The sequence below is a fragment of the Manacus candei genome, unplaced genomic scaffold, assembly GCF_025592945.1.
Source record: "Manacus candei isolate 608988 ecotype Guabito, Panama unplaced genomic scaffold, ASM2559294v1 h1tg000056l, whole genome shotgun sequence".
Classification (NCBI taxonomy): domain Eukaryota; kingdom Metazoa; phylum Chordata; class Aves; order Passeriformes; family Pipridae; genus Manacus; species Manacus candei.
This window is the reverse complement of record NW_026138104.1, coordinates 7,130,819-7,156,828: the sequence shown is the minus strand read 5'-3', so window position 1 is coordinate 7,156,828 and position 26,010 is coordinate 7,130,819. Positions and strand designations below refer to the sequence as shown.

Here is a 26,010-nt window from a genome sequence, read left to right as displayed (position 1 = left end):
ACTGGCAAAATCAACAATTTCTGCCATCAGTGATAAGGATTAATCAAAATTCTTCTAATGACACAAAAAAAGCTCAAAACCCTTCCACAGTATTTCTCATAAATGCAGTCAGGTTACTTATAACATTCTATATCACCATATAAAATTCTGAGGCACATACAGATTGTTGTTCTTCAGCAAGTGCTGTTTGCCAAAATGGACTTTCCCTTCCTATGGCATAATTAATTCATGTTCAGATATAGATGTCTAGAGGCAAAACCTATACCTGAACAGAACAGGATATCAGCTACAGGTTTTACATTACTACCCTCAAGAATTCAGTGAGGAATGAAAATCACACAATGATGAAATGACTTTCCCAAGGTTATGCCGAAGGTGCCTAGCAACAATGGGACTCAAACCTCGCCAGAGCCTACTTAAGTACAAAAGTCAAACTTTCACTCTCTTGAATTTCAAGGGCAGGGAAAATAAAGCTAAATCAAACTGCTTTCACAATCCACCAGAAAGGTAAAATATAATTGGGTACCGAATAAATAAAGCCCAGTTTACTTGCAGACATATGTCTATTTTGTCAATATTGATAGATGTCTGTTTTGCTAATATTGACATCTTCTTCTGTATTTTAATCATAATATATAATAATTTTGTTTCAGAGTTGCTGTATAATAACATCCTTCTCTGGACCAATTTTTTTTACATTTTTAAAGTACTTCTTTCAAAGCCCTTAATAAAAATTTGTCAGAAATTTACTCTATCCTTTCAAAACTCAAAACCACCAGCATCTAAGTCTATAAAGTCCAAGTCTAGTATCAGTGCCTGGTTTATTTTAGTTTTGTGTGCCCCACTTTCAAACCAAAAGCTTCTAATGAGATTAAAAGGGAAAAAAATCAGCTAAATAGAACAACTCACTTGGGCATCTTAGAAGATCATTTCATATCCTTGTCAAAAGCTTGCTTTGGACAGCTCTAATACTGAGCAATAACATATAGGCCACAAGGGCCTGTGGTTTACTTCGGCCCTGGGATAATGAAAAAAGCAGAATAATAAATAAATGGTCATTTGTCTCCCTTTCACCAGTGTTGTATGGTATGTTAAAATAATGTGTAAACCTCCATCTCTCAAAAATTGTGAATGGTTTCTCTGTGCTGGAATGTTTCACCAATTCCTGCTAAGTGATTTGCAAGGCTGAGTAGAAAAGCAGAAATATCTTCTCTGTTTTTCATATAAGGATCATCTTTTTGAGTTATCTTAGGAACCAGCTATGAGAGAGGACTAGAATGGGCAGTGGTTCCTGCAAGGTTTGTTTGAGTCCAAACAATCAGGTTCTTGGTGTCATTGATGATAATAAATGTGATGGTATTAGTCCCCTCCTTGCTGATCAATGTGAAAGGATCTACATATATTTGCAAACAATTCACAGTCATATTTCATGAGCTCTGGAGCCATTAGGCAAATAAGACTAGTTCTGCACTGGTTCAGTTCTGTTAAAAGGAAAAAAAATCAAAACAATACAAAACCCCCACACTTGTTTCAGGGACTACATATACCTAAAACTGATTAGCCTTTGCCGTGAAAATATTACAGTCACTGAGACCTGCCCAAATGATAAAAAGAGAAATTACTATCAAAAATAAAAGGAACTGAAATGATTTCTAATAACATCTGTATTTAAACTCCAAAATAGCTAAACCATAAAGCATGTAAGCTCTGCAATCAAACTACACTTAATTCCTTAGACATAGGCCGACTTGCCAGCCTACCAAGGCTTTAGCACTAATACATTAAATGTAATTTACAATCTCAAAAGCTAATACAAGGAAATGTGAACTCCTGTTTACAGGATGCTGTAAGGCAACTTAAACCCGCATACCAAGATTATGTTTGGCATATTTTGCAGCTTATACTGACAGCAAACTCCTGAGAAAGCTTAGTGAAGGTTTCTCTTGCCGTACAATCATTCTTAAGACCAATGTCAGGTGAGCAGATCTTGAATGGAGCCTTCAAGTGTTTCCAACTTAAAAGCCTTCATGGGAGGGGAGCACCTTTTAAATAACATAGAATCTAAAATTTAGAGTAACAACCATTCAGGCAAGATCTTTATCTACTTTCATGATGCAATTGCTCCTTGCTGCAGCTGACTTGAAGTTATCCATGAAACGAATCAAATTTTTAATGTCACAGTACTTATTTTTTCATTGTACCTGGACACCAATTCACCATCATACTGAAAAAACTGAGAATGCAATTTATAACCAGAGAATTTGCCAAGACACCCTCAAATAATCTCACCATTCACATCACTTATCAGTAAAGTCAGAATGAGTAGCAACTCACATATTGTATCTTTGCCCGAAATTCTTCCTACACAGATATTTCAGCCTTTTCCAAGACACCCTGCCTCTCTGCTGGGCTTTGAAATTTAGGAATCCAAAGCCTTGACCTTACATGTATGCTTTCTGTCACATTGTGACATTTCCTTCCAGGTTTTGGGAGACACAAACCTTTACAAACCTTCACGTACCTTCTCAAACCAAAATACCAGAAGCATTTTGACACAACTAAACACAATTCCCTTCCCACAGTCATGTCTTGCCACCCCTCCACTTCATTGAGATACAATCCACCCTGGCAGCTGATCCCACTTTCTGGAGTATAAAGGAGGCCAACAGATGGAACACTCCCACAATACTTTAACTCAAACAGCCCATGTCAACACTGGAGAAGTCACCTGGGAGAGAGCAGCTTCTTTCCAAAGGGAGGGCGGATAAGAAACAGTGTAAATACAGGCCAGAAAAACTGCATCTCTTGTGTGCTGTCAGCAAGACATTTGGGCTGGAGTTCCATTCCTTCCTGCCTCACAATGGCACCCAGCTCTGGCAGGGACAAGATTGTCAGAGCCCTGCTCCTACTTCCACCCACACTTTAAAGCTAATGCCTGATTCATAAAATGGGATTCTTTCAGAAGTGCCAGAAAGTTCATATTATATGTGGTTATAGTTTCATGAACTCCTTAAAATTCAAAAAGTTGGAGCTAGTTTCAAAATTAATTGCCTAGATATTCAGCCAAATTGTTTCCCTGCTCCCAAATCAGAGGGTAAAAAACCAGACTGATTCATCTCAAGGTTTGCAAACATAATTGCTTTGGCATCCATAGCTCTGAAGCAGTGACAGCTCTTCATAGTATCAATTTACTTGAATATTCAAAAGTTAGACTTCAGGGATCACAGGGATCAATGGAATTGATGTACTTTTTGGTTTTTTCCCTTTTTCTGGGGGGGGGAGGGTGTGGTTCTTTTATGCTGTAAACTGGACCTTATGTACACTTTCCTCTACTAATACTGGCACACCAAAAATACACATACACAAACATAGATACATCTATCTCATAAATAAAAGTCATTAGAAACTCAAAACAAGCAACAAGACTCAAACACAGGAAGCAGATTAATCTTTACCTTTAGGTGCTTTTCCACAAAATCTTAAAGCAGTTACCTTTAAAGTTCACTGTCCTTTAAATTTACTTTCTTCACCTTCTAAAACAGCTACGAGTGGTGCTTCCCTTTTCTTTATTTAGCAGTTGGCCAAGAAATATAAGAGCACAAAATGCACCCAGCTTCTTTTGATTAGAATTATAATTTATAATTATAACCCTGTTAGAAGATATTCCTACATTAAATATTTATTAAACGCTCATTCATTCACTTGTATGTGATTTCTGTCAATCACAAGCACAACATCTCTGTTTTTCGGAGCAGTAAAAGACGCAGTGGTTGACAAGCACATAAAAATTGACTTTTTTGTATACACCTGCACCAGGTTTCTGCTTCAGGGAAGGAAAAGTGAAAATTTTCTCCTACTCAGATATATACCATTAACAGAGCAGCTGTCTGACAATTTTGGCAGGTATAGTTTTCTAAGAAAAACAAAAGCCAACTGGAATATCTTAGAAGAAATCACAGGGCTGATCTGCTGTGTTGAAAACTTCCTGATAATTCTGAAATTCTGAGGCTGCCATGCATATTTCCTACAAAAAAAAAAAAAAAATTCAAGTCCTAGTCCTAACCAATTAGCATCTCCTCTTCCACCTCCCCGCCCCTGGCTAAAGCACCACTTCTTTTCCCAAACCTACACTACAGACATTTAACAAAGCTGTGGGTACCTAAATGTTCTCCCACTTGACATGTTAGAACTGTTTTTAACAGCTTAGTTTACAACTGAATGCCTGTAATTTCCTAGCTTGTCCTGAGGCAGTTTCCTAAACTGTGTCATTATCTCGACAAGTGTTCAGGGATAGGGCTAAACAAGGTTTGAAATGTTAAATACTACTCCTGCGGGGTTCTTAAAGAGTTTTCCTAGTTATTTGGATGCTCAATATCAATGGGGGAAAGTGCTTCTAGACTTTTTCATTTGGTATTATCTTTCCACCACCATGTATTTCCCACAACTAACAAAGTTACTGCCCATTTTCGTTTGTAGAAAAACAGTACTTTTTTATTGCCTCTCTTGGATCTTCTCAAAATGTTCTGTAATTAATTTCATAACGCCTTCTTCCACTGAACTCTTTTTTTCCCTAAGCACTTTGAAAATTGTTATTAGGAAGGCCCTTCTCCCTTATTATATGTTTAATCTTTCTAAGACATTACCTCCACTAAATTTGACATGAGTATTGTAAAACATTTCAGAAATGGAAAAAAAAATTATTTTTGTCACGTTAATTATAAAAGTATTTCAAGTTTTACAGGAGTAACTTTTTTCAATTTATTTTACTCTTATTCAGCACCGTCGTATTACAAATGACAGACATTACATGTCTCACTGTTTCAGTAAGGGGAAGAAATCTGCAACCACAACAAAAGCTATACACTTTTTTTTCTCCACCTCCTTGAAAATGTACTGCAGAACTACTCTGGACATCTGCACATGAAAGGAAACTGGATGGGTTTATATAGCACAAACAGCTCAGCGAAGTTATTTTGTCTTTAATTTTATCTTCTTTACAAAGTGATAAAAATAGGGATTGCATCTTTAACATACAGGATGTGAACACTTAGGAAAAAAAAAAGTGAATCCTGCTTCTGCTTTTGACTGAATTTGCGTATTTATTGCAAAACCACAACCACTGGCCAGACTTGTGGTATCTGGGAGAGAGTGTGGCCATTTAACATTAAAATCTGTCAAATTATTGAAAATTACAATCAAGAGATAATTTGGCGTTAGAATTCTGGCAAAAATAAAAATGCCGCTTTGAAAGACATCTGCAGTTACAGGTGCTCTGGTCTGTTTGTTGGTTACATCAATGGGACTATGCAGCATCCACTCTCATCCAGTACCACATTTCTAGCTCGTTAAGCTTTTAAGGTAGCACACGACCATCAAATACTTCAAGTTTCTCTACTGCTGTAAAGCCTGAACATGCCATTGGATGAACATCCCAATGGAAAGCCAATCAAGGTAACAGAAGAAATATACTCAAGGGCACATTGCATCATGCGTGGAGCCTGATTTGAGAGACTTGCTGTGGCTCACACAAGAGCAGCCTCTTCAGACAAGGGTTAGTACTAATTTTTCTGAGTAGGTCCTGACTCAGTGTGAAGCCAGCTCCCAGGCATACCTCTGGGTGGCTGGCATGGAGATGCTCTTCTCAGCAAGCAGGAGCTGGTGATGTCCTGGAAAAACTGCTCAGAGTTGAAGCTGAGCAGAAGATTCATACTACAGGGTTTCTATGCTGTGCTGCTGTGAAGTCCACAAGCACAGAAATCCTGCATGAGTCAAAATACCTGTTCTTCTCTAAAATCCTGCTACAAGCACCCTGCAAGAAATCTGTTTCCTGTTTTTATCTAATCTAACTTCGATGAAAAAGATGGTTCTAAAACTTTGCACCATGTCAAACCATAAGACTGAGCAGGATTCCAGTCAGTCACAAACCAAATTAATGTCCCAAATACCAGTTAGCCAGAAAGAGCACCAGTGTAATTTCAATCTATAAATTCCAGATATATACTATAGTAATTAATAGAATTCCATGGACATGTTTGGTTTTCAAAGATAAAACACATAATTTGCCACATTTTTATATCTACTGAGATCAATAAAATCACTAAGTAAGAATTAACAATTAGGTCCCCAGGTACAATACAGAATCACTTTTAAAATTCCCTTTTCTGATTTTAAGAAATATATATAACAAAAAAGCGGTAAATAAAAATGGAAAATGAGATATGGATTCTAGCCCTAGACAGCTTTATTTTTTTTCCCCCACATAGGACTATTTCTAGCACATATAAGTTAATAAAACAGAGATAAACTGTAGGAAGAAAAATACTATTCCTATAAATGAAGTGATACTGTATCATAATTAGTAGATTAATTGATCAATACTCGATTGATTAATTAATAATTTGGTTATTAATAATAATAAAAAATAATCAATCATTGTTAAAGATAAATAATTTATAACCCAGTAATAAGACAAATTAGGTATTTCTACATTTCATACTTAGACTTTTTAGTTTTCTTAAGTCAGGTTACTACTCTTGACTACATGACAAAACTAGCCATAGCTAATATCATCCAAGACATAACAGTTTGATTCTGAAAATTAAACTATGAAATTTAGTTTTATTTTTCTTTATGTAGCAGAATCATTTCTCCATTAAAACATGTAGTTGATTCAAGATGAAAACTGAATAAATATGAAGGTAGTTGTGTAATGCAATTACAAAATCACAAACCTAGAAACAAAACATTAACGCTTACAAAATATTTTAAAGAGAGCAAAATATTACCTTGAGACAGTTATTTGCATTATAACTACCAGAATAGTATTATTTTTTCTCCTAAGATTACAGATTAAATTAAATTTGTCCAAACTAATTTTTTATATCTAACTGGTGGTCTTACACATTTGAATGGCGGAAGATTCTAATATTTCCTATTCTTAAACTTTAAATATTAATTTCTATTTAGAAGGTAACAGCTTAATGCACTAAAAGAGGATTCTTAGATCTAATTACTATGATTATTGAACCCTAACACTTTTCTCCCCAGTTATTTATTTGTTTCACAGCAGAAGCTCAATCAATTTCTTGTTGGTAGAGGGATATGAATTTCTATCTTTCATGTAAATACTCTTAAATGTTAACAGTGATCTAGAAGCTGATGAACTATATTCATTTATTTCTATTTTAGCTTGAATTACTAAATAGATTAAAGAAGAAAAAGAAAACAAATTGTAACTGCTAAAGAGGTTGCTGGAAAGTACCCAATGAAGAAAGGACAGCTCTTGACATGGAGTTCCAGCACAAAGATAATTAACACTGGGCAGCAACAAAAGCCATAGGTAAATAAGTACCGAAAAGCAGAGAAATAGGAGAAGGCCCTTTGCCATTTAGCTCAAACACCAGTCAGTCTCCCATCTGTGGAGCTGCTCAGAGCTCTCTCCTGAGCATTGCAAAAATTCCTAAATGGAAACTTGCTCCATAACCTTCCCTGCAGAGTCCAGTGAAGGAGGCATTGGCAAGCTCATCCATTGGACTAATGGTCCCAAAGCAGCAGCGAGTAGGAGGTTGCAGCAGCATTTGTGACACCTGCCCTGTCTCCATCCTTGCTGATGGCTGTTCAGTGGCTGCAGCACTCTTGGGCTCTGCAGGAAATTCCAGCTCAGTTCCCCTCACAAATCCAGGGAGAAAGGATCCCATGTTCTCCTATGCCTGCCCTAATCACAACCATACAAAGTCCTTCTCAGCACTCTTACTGTGCATTAAACACTTAAAATATTCAACAGACAACTCATATAAAAGGTATGTTCCTCTCTGAGTTCACTACAGGGTGTCCTGCAGCTGAGTGGTTCAATTCATGCCAAGGAGGTGGCACACCCGGGCTTATGGGCACCAAAACAAAATACATGAACATAACTAGATCCACAACATAAATTAAACCTATATGTGCTCAAAAATAAACAAGTCAGAGATGCGTTAGATGTATCAAAGGCATGGTGAGAGGAAGATCAAAACAACAAAACAGGCTTCACAACAAAGGATTTAATTTCGGTCATCCATGAAACATAAAAAAACATTTAGAAATCTTTTCTTCTGTGCCTCTCCTGCAGAGAAAGCATGTGAAAACAAAACTAGGAGAAATTATCCTAAAAAAGACTGCAAGTATGGCCCCAGTTATTACAGACAGTGGAGTTACCAGGCATGAGTCAAGCTGCCACGTGGAGAGAACAGACAGCATAAATCACCTTCACTCCCCACTTACAGTAAATCACTCTCACCCATCTTGACCTCCCACAAATTTGTTTTGCAAAGCCAGAGTTATCCATCAAGTAATCTATTCTGAGCAAGCTGAGGAACAGCCATACCTGCACATACAGACAGCTCTCTCCAGAAAAGCCATCTGTTACATTTGCTCATTAGTGGTCCTGCGCAAACTCACCAGCTCCCAATCCCCATTTGAACCTGGTAAAAAGTTAAGTCCAGGAGGTTAAAATAACAGGAAAGTTTCCTGTGTCCATCGCTGAGGTCAAAAATATTTCTGTGTCTCGCAGAACTACTGACTGATGCTGATACAACTTGTACCTAACCATCCTTGAAACATTTACTGGGCTAAACTTTCAGCACAATGATTTTATATATGCATTAAACAGGATGTTGTAACAGTTCATCACAAGCTTCTTTCTGCTCCATAAAAGAATGTGAAACACAGGAAATGAGAAGTCAATTGCTTTTCTGTCCATAGATGAATGTGTGAGACGCCAAGGTTGTATAACAGATGCACTCCCTATAAATCAGTACCTGCAGATTCACAGTTTGTGCATTCCCTGAAGTGGCAGAAAGGCATGACATGTTTCAAGGTAATATACACTGAATTTGGAAATCAGTCTAAAATGTGGCTATTAACAGGGACATCCATATACTCACCTTCAGAAGGACTTTATGCTTCTGAATTTCTTCCTCAAACTCCTCCCTCTTTCATCATTAAACACTGACTTTAAAATGCAATTTATTATGAAACAAAAGCGTTTAAGGTAAAACAGCTCTTCCGTGAATGTCCACGTTAACAACAAATCTCATCAGTGGGGACTTTAAAACCATACAGTTCTCTCAAGGCTTTGCCAATTCGGAGATTGCCAAACTGAACTTTTCAAAGTTCTCTAGCTCAGTAGTGACCCCCGAGGCAGTGGGAAAACTCCACTGGGATGTTTCATAATTCAATGTACAGACACTGCAGCCAGCAGAATCACAGCCTACAGCAGCCAGACCTCTGCTAGGAATTAGCATCACCACATGAAAGCAACACTCTCAGTTTCAAATTCAGGGGCAATTTTAGAAATTGAGTAATTTTAAAGCTATAGCAAGAGGTGCCAAATAAAAACTAAGCAGGAGTTTATTATGTGTTCAGAAGGGACTAATAAAAGCTGAAGAATGTGACTTTTAAACAGGAACCTTCTGACACCCGATTAAAAACCCCAGAGCACAGCCCAACTGGCTGCCTGTGGTCTGGGACACACAGCAACGGCATGCCTTGACAAACCCATTACCAGAACATGCTGGAGGCAGAAAGCTCTGTGTTTTGACACTTTTTCCATCCTGTACATGCTCACAATAGACTCCAAGACATCCCAGTATACAAGAGATGAATTAAACCTTCCATGGGGAACAGCAGGTAGATGTGAGAGGTGGAAAAAGCCATGTTTTCACAAATGCTACAAAATGATTGTAAATGTAGAAATGTTTATACTTGGGTTCATGTGACAGTGATTTGAGAGAGACAGGAACAAGCAAAATAAAATCTCCTGAACAACAGTTTGATGAGATTTTGATGTGAGTGAGGGAAAAAAAGCTCCATACAGTGACACTATCAACTTCTTCAAAAAAGAAACAGATCTTCATCTCTATTTTTGTGATAGAAGAAATAGGTAGCACACAGCAAAACACAGCTTAGCTTACCATTACAAATATTAAATTGCAGGTCTCTAGTCAACATTGTCAGAGATAAAAATATATCACACTTAAAAATTCCATGGGATAAAAACTATTATTCTTCTGTATGGAATGAAACTAGTAACTCTCAGGAACCACTCTAAGTTTCTAAAAGGAAAAACATGAAAAAGAAACCCTCTCCCCCATATTCTCACCCCACTAAATCCCTCCCTCTCTAGAGGGTGATAATTCCACATCAGAATAGCTGTTCAGGTATGGAAATCAAAGTACAGGCAGTTTCAATTCCATCAAGCTGTTGTATTTTGAAACCTGTGGTCAGTACATTTTTCCCAACACTAATTTTCTTCAGAAACTTCTGTGCAGAAAATAAATGGCAAAATAGAGAATTCTCCTGGAAGTACAATTCCTATTTGAAGAAAGAAAATGTAGTCCACAGACATGCTGCCAGGTAAATTTATATATATTATTTTTGTATATCTATCTATCTATCTATCTATCTATCTATATTTTAAAGCTAACTTATTTGAAACCTACATTCAGGGGTTTTCTGTCTCCCAGTTAAGGACTCAAAATCCTATCGTTTAGAGACTAAAGAAAAGATGTTTTCATTGCAGTGTCGTGTAGATTTTCTGCTGCAGCCGGTCTGTATGATATTCCTTCCTAACCTAAAACTCTTGCTTTTCTTCAGGCTATTGTCTACACACAGACTCTGTGTTACAGCTGGGCTTGTTTCATAACAATGAATTCTGCCACTGCTAAGGGAAGAGACAACAACTGTTATTTGGACAATGATCAAGTTGCAATGATAGCTTTATTTTTAATATTTCTCGTTCCATTCTCAGCTCAAGCTGTCCAGAGAAGAAAGGACTCTTCTTCAAAACAAAATCCAAATTCGAGGATGGGTACAAATTACATGTGTCTGCATGTGTGGGCATCCTCACCATTACTATTCCACTCTTGTGAGACTCTAACTGGAGCCTCAGCATAGAAAGGATTTTGCGTTGGTGGAGCGAGTCCAGAGGATGGCCATGAAGGTGATCAGAGAGCTGGAGCGCCTCAGCCTGTGAAGACAGGCTGTGAGAGCTGGGGCTATTCAGCCTGAAGAAGAGAAGGCTTCAGGGAAACCTTAGAGCAGTCTTGCAGCACCCAAAGGGAGCCCACAAGAAACCTGGACAAGGACTTTTAGCAAGGACATGTAGTGATAAGAAAAGGGGGGATGGTTTTAAACTGAGAGTGGAATTAGATTAGATATTAGGAAGAAATTCTTTGCTATGAGGGTGATGAGGTACTGGAACTGGTTGCCCAGAGAAGTTGTGGATCCATCCCTGGAAGTGTTCAACACCAGGCTGGATGGGACTCTGAGCAACCTGGTCTACTGGATGCTGCCCCTGCCCATGGCAGGGGAGTTGGAACTGGATGATCCTTAAGGTCTCTTCCAACCCAAACAATTCTATGAGTCTAGGAGACTATTATTTCTTAACTAGTAGTGCACAGCACTTGGAAAGATATATCTGGGTTAGTCCATTAGATTATACTTACTGCAGCCTCCACCATTTCAGGTAGATCTCTATTTTAGCAATTACTTTGCAGTGACTGCCCTTTCTGCAAGCCAGTGTGTTTCCCCTCAATATCAGAAAGTTGCACCTTCAAATAAGCACTGGCAGGTTCCAACCTACAGACCCCAGAAGTCAGCATTCCTTGCCATAAGCCACATTCTTGGCTTAGAATTTATTAAAACCAAGCCTGTTATACACACAAAGACGGTATAAAACCCCTGCTCAATAAATTAAATTTCATAGTTTGGAAATAGCAACTGCTTTACTATTGAATTAATGGCTTTCTTTTCTTGGCTTTTTCCACATCTCACCTTCATGCTAGCCATGTAAGAAAACATGGTTTCTAATAGAGAGCTATATAAAGGTAGGTTCATCTTTCTCTGAACTACACACACATGGTAGATAAGTGCAGACTTAACAACAAAGCCACTGTATAGCATGGAGTCCAATATGACCATACCCTAAGAGCTACTGACTCTATCCTGGGCAGCCCATGTGTCCAGCTGAGAGGATGTCAAAAAACACCTACTCATATGCCTAACTCAAAGCACGAGCTCCAAACACTCTATGCCAAACCCAGGACTTACGATACAAAATGCTACAACTCTATAAGCTACAAGTCAGGAAGAACTAAAGGCATTACTAATAAAGAACGTTACCAGTAATGCAAACTTCTTAGGTTAAAAAGTTTAGGCAATGTTAAATGATAAATTATAATCCACATTTCAATGCACAACAAATTAAGTTTGAAAAAATCAGAAACTAGTTCCTAGATTACAAGATCCAGTCTTAAATTCAGTCCAAGTTTCACTGTTTCTCTCTTTTTTGCCCCATAAAGGCAGCTAACAGCCAGCATTACTACTTGTGCAATTGCAACCGAGTCCCACTGTCTGTATAAATTTGCAACCATCCGAGATTACAAGTGATTATTCAAGAGAGAAGTGGCCTCCTGAAGTCAGATGTGCAGGGTCACCATTGCTACTGGCCAGAGACTGCTTGAATCAGAGACAATCTCAAAAGCTTTCTCAGAAGTTTCGTAACCAATGCCACCACACCAGTTGGCTGTGGGTGACAAAGCGAAAGTATTTCTGTAAAAACTGTTTGAATACTTCATTAGAATTATCATGCAATATCAGAAGGTACAGCACGGCCAGTCTCCACCCAAAATTTATAGGGTTCTAAAGACCTTTTTTCTGGCTCCTCTCCCAACCCCTATCTTTTCCAGTTTACATTAGTCCATGAGGGCTTCAACAAGGATCTGTTTAAAGACAAGGGTGAATATTCCTCAGTGGGTTCCCTCTTCTGAAGTTACAAGCCATCACAGGTGTATTTCAAGGAGATGGAGTAAAAATCCATCATTAATCACTTTTATGTAGTAGCTGAGGGAGAGGAGGTTCACAATCTCCACAGTCTCTCTCACTTGGAAATCTCTTGATTCCTTCAGGTCCTTGACCTCACACTGCCGATGCAAAAAATTTCCACTAGATGGTGCGGGACATGTAGGACATGTAACTATACTATATAGTATTTCCCCGACTTTCAATTGCAATTTTCTTCTCTTCCAACAGAGAGAATTAGTCTATAGGAAAAGCAAAACACATACCTTACAAAGCATGAATTCAACCCAGGTTGTGTGCACACTGGTTCTAGGGGAAGATAAAAGCATTAACCCTGAAATCCTATTATCCACTGAATTGCCTTAAAAATTAAGCATGCCACTTTATGACTTCAACTAAAAAAAAACCTGAAGTCATACCAGGGGGAAGAAAACAAAACAAAACAAAACAACAAAAAAAAGAAAGAGGGAGAAATATCTCTTCTCCCTCCTCCCCGCCCCCCTGCCCTTGAAAAGAGAAAACACCAGGAAGTCCAAGAGAATGCAGAAAGCCCTGGGGTTTGGTCAGTCCCATTTCAGCCCACATCTGAACTGCTATTCTGTTTTGAAGACATGACTATGAAAAGACAGCTTTTTACTTAGGAATCTTCTACCGGGGACTTGATGTGATTAATTCTGTGGCCCTTGACTGCATCAGCGTGACACGGTGCTCCATCCCTCACCACAGAGCTGTGACAGTGTGATCTGGGGAAGGGCAGGAGGAAATTAATTATTAGAACTGTTATGCACATTTCAACACTTACTCCTCTGTAAGAATTAGTGTCAGATGATCCACACAATTATCACTGAGGACTCGGTAAGACTCAGGTACGATACAATTCTTAATTAAGACATAACTTCTTCAGAAAAGCTTGCATTATTGAGTGAGAAGGAATGAACTCAGTTTGACTCTTGGATCACTGAATGAATTTGGGTAGTGCAGAATAACCAATAATAATTAAAAAGAGAAAAATCATAAATCCCCACTTTTTTAACCTTGACACATATTAAAACAGAAACTAGTAAGACACAACAATCATTAAATCCTACTGACATTTTTATGCAATTTTCAGTGCTGAATAGCATGTGAAGTCTATACACTTTTGAACAAATTGGAAGCAAGTACACATGATCTAAAGGAGAAATAGATTCATTCCCCGCTAATAATCAGAAAAAACAGAATAAATTAAAAGTGACATAAGGAGAAAAATAAAATTGGGAGAATAATAGGCTTCTACATAGGATAATGCATTATATTACCTCTGAGCAGTAACAAACTAGTTACTCCTTCCAAACTTGAAAGTGTAGAGACAATACTGAATTAAGTGTGAATTACAGAAACATTTGACTATTTTCTATTATATAAACACAAGAAAATATCATTATCGTATATTTATGATGCTGATAGAATGGCATTTTCAACTTCTTTATGATTGTTAGGAAATATTTCCTTGCAATTAAACTAATTCAGCTCTTTTTTTCTTTGGAAGAATGATTAAAACCGTAATTCTGACAGCATCCCTCTCCTATTACTGCTCCTATTCTTTGGGGTTTTTTTGTTTTTCTTTGGACCTCTTCCTCTTTGCTTTCTTACTTCCCTTAGCTTCCCAGCTCTTACTCGAGTGTCTTCTGAGCTCTGTTTTTTCCTTTCTCAAATAGTTGCTTCTTCCCTGGCTTCCCCAATTAGGTGCCCAGTCTTTGCAAGCAGTTATTTGGGAATCTGATAACACCTTTATTTGGGAGCTACGTTTGAGGGTATTTCATTATTACTTTATAACTCATCACCAAGCAAGTCAGTTACAGACTCAAATGAAGAGATCATTCAGCTTTATTTTTAAATATCCATGTATGAGACGGTGATACTTATGGAGTCAGACTATCTGGCAGCAGATGCACAGAATACTTCATCAGGAGTTCTTATCAAAAACTGTCTGGAGTTTGTGATTTTATACACTTTTAGAATTAACTATAATAAAACAGGTAGCTGAGAAGAAAATAAAAGTTACTTGCTTATCCCACTTCAACAAAAACCCTGAGTGAAGAGTTTGCATAGTACTCTCATAAAACATTATTACAAGGAACTTTCAAAGATGGGGGAAGAAAGGGGGAGGGAGGAGCTAAAAGGCCATTTCATAATAAACTGGATTTGCATAACTGCAAACATCATCCATAACTGCCTCAGGAGGGGCTGATGTAATGTAGCCCTGAACACCCGTGACAGTACCAAAATCTCTCTCCTACTGCCAGGTTGTAGCACATAGCTTTCAGGCACTGGCTATGAGAGGAGCATCCTAAAAAGCCATCCATAAGTGTGTTACTGCCATCACTCCTGTACTGAAATGTTCTAAAAGGGAAATTCAGGAACAGCAACCACTGTTTTTACCCTCCTGGGTGGTATTTTGCAGCATTTATCAACTTTAACTTGTCCTTGCTTCTATCAAAGCCAATAAACAGCCCTCTAAAGGGCTTTTATGTCCTTATGTCTCTGACTCTTGCTGTCCTTTACAGGCACAGCAATTACAGCCAGCTTCCTACTATTCTACCTACAAAAAGGTTTTCAGGATTAACTCCACCTGTGTGGCCACTGGTCCTTTAGCTTCAGCTAATCACAGTTATCCCTAAAAATGCACAGTGGTTTGTCTTTGAAAAACAAAACAAACAAAAAAAAGAAGTAGATGCATTTCTATCTTTAAAAAATCGTTTGTTAAAAAAATTAGAGGTAAGATGATCTCACAGGGCAACCTACGACCTGTTTTTAAACTTCCCATGTAGTGGGAATTGCATCTTCTAGAGCCACTCCCTGACACCATGCTGGAGTGAAAGTAAAGGACAACCTCCAACCCAGAACACTGAACTGACATGTGAGCAGCATTAGAGAGCATGGCACTTCTGGGTGAATAGATCTTCAGATAAGAGTTAAAGGACACTCTGAGAACAAGAAAAGAGATTATTACAGTGATTACTTGACATATAGGCCAGCCAAAAGAGCTTGGTGCAAGATGGAGAAGAGAAGCATAAGAGACTAGTATGCAGGGAGCAGACTAAATAGAGCCTTAGACAGAAGTATGAAAATAAGAGGTTTTAAAAATCTGTATATGTTATTCTATAAAGGACTTAATTACTGCAAAATATCACTCTACATTTCCTTCTTCCTATAACATCAGACCACTCACAACGTGTTATGAGAAGATATGGGCACTTGAAATCAATTAATGCTGACAAAATCGCTGACTCAATTAATTCTTGTATAAATCAAGAGAAAGTCATATCTACAGGAATACAGCTGACACAAAGGAACCATCAGCAGACTTGTTCAGCATTACTTTAGAGCATCCCACCAGCAGACTTGACCCAGCCTGAGGGCCAAGGCAGCAGCTTCAAGCACAGTCACTTCCCTCTGCACCAGTTTCGGGCAGGGCCCATCTACTGTCTCTGAAGCTGGTGAAGTCTTGCACCCACAGGTCTTGCCCATTTATCTCCCAAAAAGGCTGACCTCTTGTTGTCTAGGAACAACTGGTCAGCTGTGGGGACCAGTGCTGGTTGTCCCAGGCCATACTGAACCCTAACCTACTGATGGAATTCACACCTATGCCCTAATCCTGCTTGCTAGCCTAGGTATAGCCTACAGGGCAAATTTCAAGTCTGCACTAACACAAAGCTGTATCTCATATTGTGATTTGCTTTGCTGAGGCCTGTGCAAGCCTTGGGGATGCCACAGCACCAACACAATTATGGCAACTGGAGAAAGAACAACTCACTAATCAAGCCCAGTACCCTGTTTTTCTTCAGAAGCGAATTTAGGTCCTTTTAATTTATTTGCTGAGTTCCATATTACAAGCACTTATATTTTTTGCCCTTGACACTCATTACAAAGCTACTACCCAGTATTTTTTTAGAGATGTTTGTTTTAATTTATATTTAAAAATGTCACTCAAATGCAATGTCCTTTTCTCCAAAATGTACCCCTTGGCTTCAGATATGCATTCCAGATATGTGCAATTCCTGGGGGGGGGGGGGAAGACTTCTATATCCAAGCCACTTCTTTATTCAAGTAGCACAGCCCAGCAGATTTAGATAAACTGAGGAATCAAATTAATGCAGTCTGTCATTTCCAAACCCAAACCTTCACTTACATGCATGTTTGTATCTATCTTTCCATTAATTTTAACTTGTGAGAACTCAACCCAAGTCTACTTAGTAGAGCCAGCTGTTTTAATGGCCTCATTACTTACTCAAACCCACATCTCAATAAGGCTGGGGAAGCTGCCAAAGGATTTGGCTGAACCTCTTACAAGGCCCCACGACAAATGGTAACTATCATTTTATTATCTCAGTGATAGGAAGGTCTGGTTGAATTCTCCAGTTCTCAATGATTAAAGAACAGCAGCAAGTTTCTGCTTTCCACTCATCATTACCAAGAAGATTGTGACTGCTTGGACATGCAGGCATTTCCACTGCAATATGTACCCTGCCACCTCTAGGCTCAAACCTGAAATTCTTGGTAAACCAGGCAAAACCCTTGGGGTATATTCAAACACAAACAGATCTGCTGTCTGTTACCTTCCTGAAACGAGAGATCTGCAATCACACAGGACAATTCTGGTTTTCCACCACAGCAGCTAAACGAAGACACAGCTGGGATCATGGCAGCACAGAAGAGTGGCAACAGAGGCCACAGAGCGCCTCAAATAAGCTCCCTCAGAGTTAAAGCTCACTTTCCTGACACCTGAAGCTGACTTTTGGAGAAGACTGCAGAAAATCAGGCTTTTGAGCAGACGAATAGGAATGGCTGAAGTTCTCCAGGAAACCCCAGGATGAAGTGCTTCTGAGACAAAACATCTTTGGTGCCAGTTGTTTTGCAGTGACCATTACTGTATTTCAGCAGAGAATGAACCCTACCCTGACATTCAACTGAAACAAAAAGACTGTTCTTTGTCTTAGTTATTTATTGATATTTTTTGAGACAAGGAAAATTACATATGAGAATAAAGAAGTTTGAGTTATTTGACAGTACCAATTTTCTCCAGTTCTGCTTTTAGAAAATAGCACTTAATTGCACTCCACTTAATTGCACTAAAAAGGACCCCAAATTATGAGAAGTTCGGCCTAAAAGCTTTATTCTAAGCCTTGTCTAAAAGGAGGCCTCATGCACTGCCTGCCTCCCTCCAACCTTCCGTTTGCTGGCCCATTCATTGTATTTCCATCTTTGTGATGTGTTACTTAAAGTACTGCAGTAATAATAAGCAAAACAACGTGGGATGGGAGAAAAAAGCCATGCATAAGGCAAGGGATATCTGAAAGAGCAGGAAAGTAAGAAACTGCTTTTGTGCACAACTGCTGCTACTATAATAGTGCACATAACTATTACAAAATACATCCAAGACACACAGACTCCCTCGAGATGGTTTGTACAACTGAATTTCTCCTTCACCTCTGAAAAGTATTTCAGCGGACAGTTTTTAAACTGCTTGACATTTCAAGCTTTTCTTGTTACTTCAGAAAAATTACATCCCTGAGGTCCTATACATGATCTTCTACCATACCAAGAGAGAAATTCTGTTAAACATTAAAACAATTAAATGGTCTAAAAAATCTCTCATATATGATTGTTAGAGTTTCTCTGATCCTGAGTTTTACTCACCATAACAATGAAACATGACTTTGCACAACAGCAGCTGCACACTGAGGGAAGCCTCAGCTCTCCACCACCAGCCCAGGTGCCATGAATGGACTCCCAGCAGAGACCAGTCCGAGTAAAATGAAAAGTCCTTTCCTTCACAAATTCTTACCAGCAAGTCATCATGGAAGTTCTGTTATTGACTACAAGTGAAAGAGGTCTCCTCACACGTACTCTTCAGCAGTGTGTGCAAATCACTCAGTCACCAGGATGAATCCAGACCAAGTGGAGCCAGCTGAGAGAAGTGGCACCTCTGGAGTTCAGGCACGCACATGCCGGCAACAGGACGTACGTACGAAAGTAAATACAAAGGGAGTTTAAAGCATTAGGGAAAGAGAGGAGAAATTAATTCTCTGTACAGAGATGACTGAAGAGCTGCAATCCTAAGAGAGGTCTCCTCTTCCTCACTGGGCTGTGTTGCAAGTGATTCTTCCCACCCCTCTCCCTCCTTACCAGACAAAGGCTTCCCAGGATACACTACTTTAGCCTTCATTTCAGATAAAATCAAGTTCATTCTTCCTAGGACAGATAAACAGCTAAAGAAATTACCTCAACAACATTCACAAGTTCCCAGCAGTTTCCCACCCAGTGTTTATGACCCATTACATGGATATCTCACCAACTATGCCAGTGTCTTGCATATTTATCGACTAGTCATGTTCCAAGAAATATTAACCTTTTTGGGAAAAAAACAGCAATATTTACACTTTTCCTTCTCAGTGTGCCTTCAGACACTTGGCTAGAATTCAAACTCTGAATTTACTGCTCCTAATTGTGAGGTGTCTTCCTATCAAGCTCCTATATTAGACTGCTGGCGCCTACAAACTCATAAATTTGTCTCTACTTTTTTAGTATTTTTTGCAGATCTTGACTTAGCAAAGGTTCAAAAGTTCATTAGAAAAATGCTACTTATCTCTCTGTTCACTGAAAAGTCTTACGACAGATAATGTCAAGAAATTTAACACAATTATGAGAACTAAATTACATAGCACTGCACAGATCTTGTAAGGTTGCAGAAAACATTGTAAGTAATTAACTGTTGTTAACAGGCTTACACTGACTCACCAACACATACTGAGACCCAAACCTGAACTGCTAATAAGTGCATCAGTAATTTTTGTAAGGAGTCAGACTGAATTATGCCATGGCAGGATGTCACTCAGTGTGGTTATGGATGTCCTAATTGATAAAGGAATATTACAGCTGATTCTCTACTCATCTATGCATTCTGGAGGACTTTGTAGAAGATTTATTCAAAGTACAAGAAGCCTATGTTTTCCCCTCTGCCCCATCAACATCCACCAGCAAAGGCTCAGAGACACAATTCTAAAATACCTTCCCTTAGAGAAGATCCAAGTGTGGAGGGGAGCAGGCACAGGTTACAACCTGTGCTTGGAAGATGTTACTTTTCTGGGATGGAACATGTCACCTGGAACAAAGATACTTTGATTGTACACAGAAAAGCATACAATGCATGGGAAAATGGAATGGAAAAAAGAAGTCACCATTTAATGGACAAAAATTTACCTTCACAGATATTTTAAAGTGTCCTTAATTTACAAAAATGAGTACATGAATAAATTTACAAAAAAAATGAAGAAGTGAATAAAATTTACTCATAAAAAAAGATTGGCTGTCTCTACTGGATTGTCTTCACTAAATGCAGGATATTATATGCAGAAATAAATCCTAGTCAACACTGCTTTTGCTTCCTAGTTCTTGCAAGAGAACTGTGCAAGGACACTGAACAAACCATACCACCGAAAAATTTTAATTTAAATAGTGAACACATTCAAGCACCAATATCAGTAATTCCCTATAATCAAATTCTCCCTTTTACATTGGACTAAAAGCAAAACACTTTAGAGAATATTTACTTTTGAATTCCAAACTAATCTGTACCCTCCTAGCACCTGTATCTCTGAAACTCCATGAGCAACAGTCTTAGGCTGGTAACAGTTGAGTGGTTTCCAATTTACACTTCTTCAAAACTTACCATCAGCATGTACAAATGTTCTGCTGTTTCTTGGTGATTTAAGTGCATTAATAGGAGCCTACAGTACAGGTCAGAAAATGACAAATATCAGTTAAATTAAAAAAAACAACACCAATGAACTGTCCTAGGATAAAAAAGCTGTTATTTATTATCTCTTATCAATCAAGCTGTCACAGTTTTAGGGGTTTTCTCTTTGGTTTTTTTTTGTTGTTTTTTTGTGTGTTGTGGGTTTTTTTAAAATGTATTGGATTTACATGGCAAAACTGTGGTAGAGGGGGCTACAGGGTGACTTCTGTGAGAAATTGCCAGAAGGTTCCCCCATGTCTGACAGAGCCAATGTCAGCTGGCTCCAGGACCAACCTGCCAATGGCCAAAGCCAAGCCGATCAGAAATGGTGGTAGAGTCTCTAGGGAAAGGTATCTAAAAAGAGGAAAAAAAACCTGCTTGGAATAACAGCAGCAAAGAGAGAAGTGAGAATATGGGAAAGAAACAACTCTGCAGACACTCATGTCAATGGTGACTGAAGGGGAGGAGGTGCTTCAGGTGCCAGAATGAAGATTCCCCTGCAGCCCACAGTGAAGACCATGAAAGCTGTGCCCCTGCAGCCCAGGGAGGTCAACACTGGAGCAGAGATCCATCTGCAGCCCAGGGAGGACCCCCTGCTGGAGCAGGTGGATTCACAAAGGAGGCTGTAACCCCATGGGGAGCCCACACTGCAGCAGGATCCTGGCAGGACCTATGGAGAGAGGAGTTTACACTGGAGCACTTTTGCTGACCCCGTAAGGGATCCACGCTGGAGCAGTCTGTTCCTGAAAGACTGCACCTTGTGGAAGGGACTGCACTCTGGAGCAGTTTCTGAAGAACTGTGGCCCTTGGGAAGGAGTCATGCTGGAGAAGCTGGTGGAGGACTGTCTCCCTTGGGAGCAACTCCATGCTGGATCAGGGGAAGAGTGTGAGAAGTCCTCCTCCAGAGAAGGAAGGAATGGCAGAGACAACACATGATAAACTAACAGCAGCTCCCATTCCCTATCCCCCTGTGCTGCTGGGGGAGAGGAGGTAGAGAAAATTGGTAGTGAAGTTGAGCCCAGGAAGAAGGGAGGAGTAGGGGAAAGTGTTTGAAGATTTAGTTTTTAATTTTCATTACCCTACTCTAATTTATTACCTATCAAATCAAACTGATTTTCCCAAGTCAGGTCTGTTTTGCCCATGACGGTAACTGGTGAGTGATCTCTCCCCATCCTTATCTTAATTCATGAGTCTTTCATTATATTCCAGCTGAAGAGGGGAGTGATACAGCAGCTTTGGTGGGCACCTCGTGGTGCCACCAAATAAATAAAGTCCATTGTTTTTACATGAAAAATACAATGAAAGTGGGTGTGCTCCGACATTTTAAAGTTCCCCAGAAATCTTACAAAGGAAAGGGAACAAAAACCTCACAAAAACATTTTCAGTAATTTTAAATTTATTATATTCCCTCCTAGAATAACGATTAAAGTTAAATCATGGTTCAGATCTATGAAAAGACAAGTGGGTAGCCACTTATTTTCAACAGCATGGAAAACCAGTGTTACTAATGTGTTTCCTCATTCACTGAAAGAAACTGAAGTAGAACATTAGGTAAAAAGCCTTTTAAGTAGTGCAAATACAAATATTTAGTAAAGTTTTCAATGATTCTTCATACAATATTACAGTTATTAGAACAGCAGTTTCAAGTAAGAGAAAATTACCTTGATGAGTTAAATACATTTTATCTCATCAAGCTACTACTGAGGAAAGAAAATTTCATTAATATAATGCATTCGCCTGAAGAAAAGCAAGCACACACATATTTACAGTGACAGAAGTGCTCTAGTTTGACTAAAATAAGGAAACACAATGACTGAGTATTTTTTTACCACAGTAAAAATTACAGAATGTCAGAAAAAGATCGAGTGCTAAAGCCTCTAGCATGCATACAACTCTGAAGGGAACAGAATGTAATACTCAAAAAAATCTGAAAAAAAATTAAAAAGCCACTTGGCAGCTGTAGTATAAACCATTAAAAAAGATAGTGTGTATATTAGGATGAACTGGAAGACCATAAGTTTCTAAATGAGAGTTTTAATGATTTTCAAGTCACAGGGAAACAACATCCTGAAGAAAAGCAATTGTTTTGTGTGCGAAGTGGTGGAAACAATTATCAGTGGTGCCTTGGCCCTGCAGCTCTAGGATGTGCTACGCTCTTGTTCACAGCCTTAGACTCAGCTACTCAAAGAATTAAAGAAATAGAAAAAGACAAAACTCCAGGACCAGGCAGCCATCTCTAAGTAAACTAAGCTATTTGTTCCGTGATCAAAACGCAAGCCAGTGTCTGCAGAAACTCAGTTTCAGACTGGAGAAAGTATCTGGTCTTTCATCTGCAAATTAGGCATTATTATGCTGCCACTTCTAAAAGACATTAAGTAGTGCCAAATCTCATTTGAGATAGGTCATCCTTTGCCTTTCTCCTTGGAAATGCTATCCAATTTAAGGCACAGTCCTGTGCTTCTGAGACACTGCTGGGTGTGCATATAACCCACTCCATTCGCCCTGCACTGCCGACACAAACAGCTGTTCCAGAGCCACCACCTGAGACTGCCCTGCTCTGCCTCCCATATCCATGACTGTCCCTCCAAAAACAGCCCTGAGCTCTACACCATGGATCTCCCATCATAAAAACAAAACGGAAATGAAAAAGCCACCCACAGGACCACCCTTCCTCCACAAGCTGTTGAAGCACCTCTACTTTAGAGAATATGGGTTCTTTTTTATTCCAAAGTATTTTCAACAGAAAATCTTTGAACAGAACCAAACATTGCAGACATGTATCAATACACATAATCCCACTGGCTTTGAATTAAAGTATTTAAAGTAGAAAACTAAGCATAAACATGACAACTGATCAGTGTCTTTCCAAATTCAAGTTCGTTCTTTTCATCCCTGGAAAATTAAATTCTTCGGGATGGAAAGGTTTCTCCACCCTATAGAACCTCATGCTTGGCCTAACTATGCTTCCACAAGGTGCTTCTTCATGGAGTTTTATTGACCCTCTGAAGAGGGTGCTAAAAGTTTCTAATTTTTTTCAGATTGATATTATTAGCTGTTCACCAAAATGCAAATTTAAGTATAAAAGAAGGAAGTCTCATGGTGTCCTTCAGAGGTACACAATGATGGTAGTTTTTGATCAATGTAAGGAGCCAATAAGCTGTTTCCTGGATCACACTGTCTCCCCCATCCATTCCCATACCTCCTCCTACACTTCAAGTGCTCTTAAATACAATCGATGCTCCTATGAATCTCACAAGAAGTTGGTTACGTACAGTTAATTATTTGCAACATCTGGTAACACAATAGTCATTTGAACTCAGGAGCTGCTGGAAGAGGTCAAATGACAAAACTATTGGCCCCTGCACCTCATCAGCTGCTTCTGCCCTTCATCTTTCATGTGTGGGATGAGTCCTGCCTATGTTCAGCAACAGCCTTGCCCTGTGGTGTCTATAGAAATAGGAATTCTCTTCAAAACTGTGACATTGTTTCACCAACGATATTTTTTCCCATTTTTTCTTTTTTGATTTTCCTTTCTGGTTTGAAAAGCAGGAGGGTCAGGCAAACAAATCTGCCCAAAAGCAGCATATCTTTAGTCACACTCAGGAAGAGAGGAAGGACTAAGCCAGCCAGGGTGATCCAGCCGAACCTCTGCTTCACAGCCAACCACAAACAGAAGGACAGTTATAGCAACAAGCCAGAGAGGCATGAACCAGAGCCAAGGGATGAAGAACATCACACTGAAGGACACAATTAGAGGAAATATAAACATCTCAAGCCTGTAAATGTCAACATATTCAGACCAAATAACTGCAGCATGCCTGGATTCACAATGGGTTCCACCCTCCTCACCACCATCTCCTCCTGCTGGTGCCAACCCTTCCCAGCGCGCCCCCAGGAGCAGGAAGCTCCTTCCTCTACACATTTTTAATTTATCTCTATTTCTCTCTGTCTGCTAATTTTTCCACTCACAACCCTATATCCTCACACTGACTAACTCCCCCACATGCTGCCATTTATACAGCACTGGTGTGTTTGGAAACAGGCACCTACTCACTTCCTTTTGTCATTCAGGCAGGCAGTCTGACACCCTGCCTACCACCTGCCTCAGGATTTTATGCTGAGGATTATTCAGCTTTCACTGTGTGTTATAAATTGCCTGCCGTGTCCCACAGAATGTCAAGCCCTGGTAATAAAGCTGTTGGTGGTGTGATGTTCCACCAATTCACTTGGGAAACACCTTCTCTTAGGTTTCACAACAGGACAGGACCTTGAAAGGTCCTCAAAGACTTTGCATTTTTCTGTAGGCTTCCTATGCTGCTCAAGCAGTCCAAAACATCAAAAACAAGCACTCCTTTGCATTCATGGAAAACTATTCTGAAAGCAGAACCCGACACAGGAGCCTAGATTGCAGGCAGTGCCATCCTTTGATAAGCACAGATCCAGGCAAGACTTTGGGAACAGGTTTGGTTCACATAGTTTTGTTCTCATGCAGATTCAAAATGCCATCCCTGATCCCTGCAGCCCTGGAGAAAAAGCTGGCAGAACAAACTGCAGGATCCTGTAGACTGCAAAGTGAGGTTTCTTTTCTCTTTGGGCCCTAAATCTTTCTCATTCAAAGCCTTTACCTACTCTGCACTTCAGCCAATTGAATGATTCAAGAAAATATCTAATGATATGAAGCATCAAGAGATGTATCAAGTCAAGAATATTTCAGAATATGTTGTAATGCCTTCATCGGTGTGTTTTGTACAGAATATTGCACATCCATAAAATTAAAAATGCTTTCCTCTGTCCCACACACACTTCAGTTCACAATGGATACCAAAGGTCCCTTCTGCTTTTGCGGTGCTGGACCCTAAAACACTGGCCATAACTTAGCAAGGTCATTATGTCTTTCATTAACAAGACCTTAATGAAAGATCATCTCTATAATGAGCTATAGGGCAACAAAACTACATAAAAATTCCTATCGGGTTTTGTTATTTGTTTTTACACCAAAAAAATCATATTCTATCTTACGAACTTTCTGAGAGTAGCACTTCAATCATATACGCAGTCTACATAACCACACAGGTTAAATGTATTTTTTGTCTTAAATATGTGCATTTAATGTAGAATCTTTCAAAACCAACAGGGGCACAGGTTTCAAAGCAAAAGAATAAGGAGTATTTATTTTCTTTTCTTCTCTGTGATACAATATTATGAAAATTCAAGAAAAATGAAAAAGGGATAGCCATCATCACTTTTTACCTGTTTTATTAGGCTGTATCAAATAAATAAAAAAGAGAAATATTAACTCTATGCTAAAAGTCACAAATAGGTTTAGTGCACTAAGAAAAGTGTGTGTAGGGGGGAGGTGTTGTTTATTTTTAGAAGCAGATTGTTCCATTGAAAAT

General features: G+C 39.0%; 1 protein-coding gene across 1 annotated transcript in view; it reads right to left on the bottom strand.

The window, feature by feature from the left end:
* KIAA1217 (KIAA1217 ortholog) overlaps positions 1-26,010 on the bottom strand; it is a 356,899-nt gene that overhangs the window by 290,096 nt on the left and 40,793 nt on the right. The gene's annotated exons all lie outside the window — the stretch shown is intronic.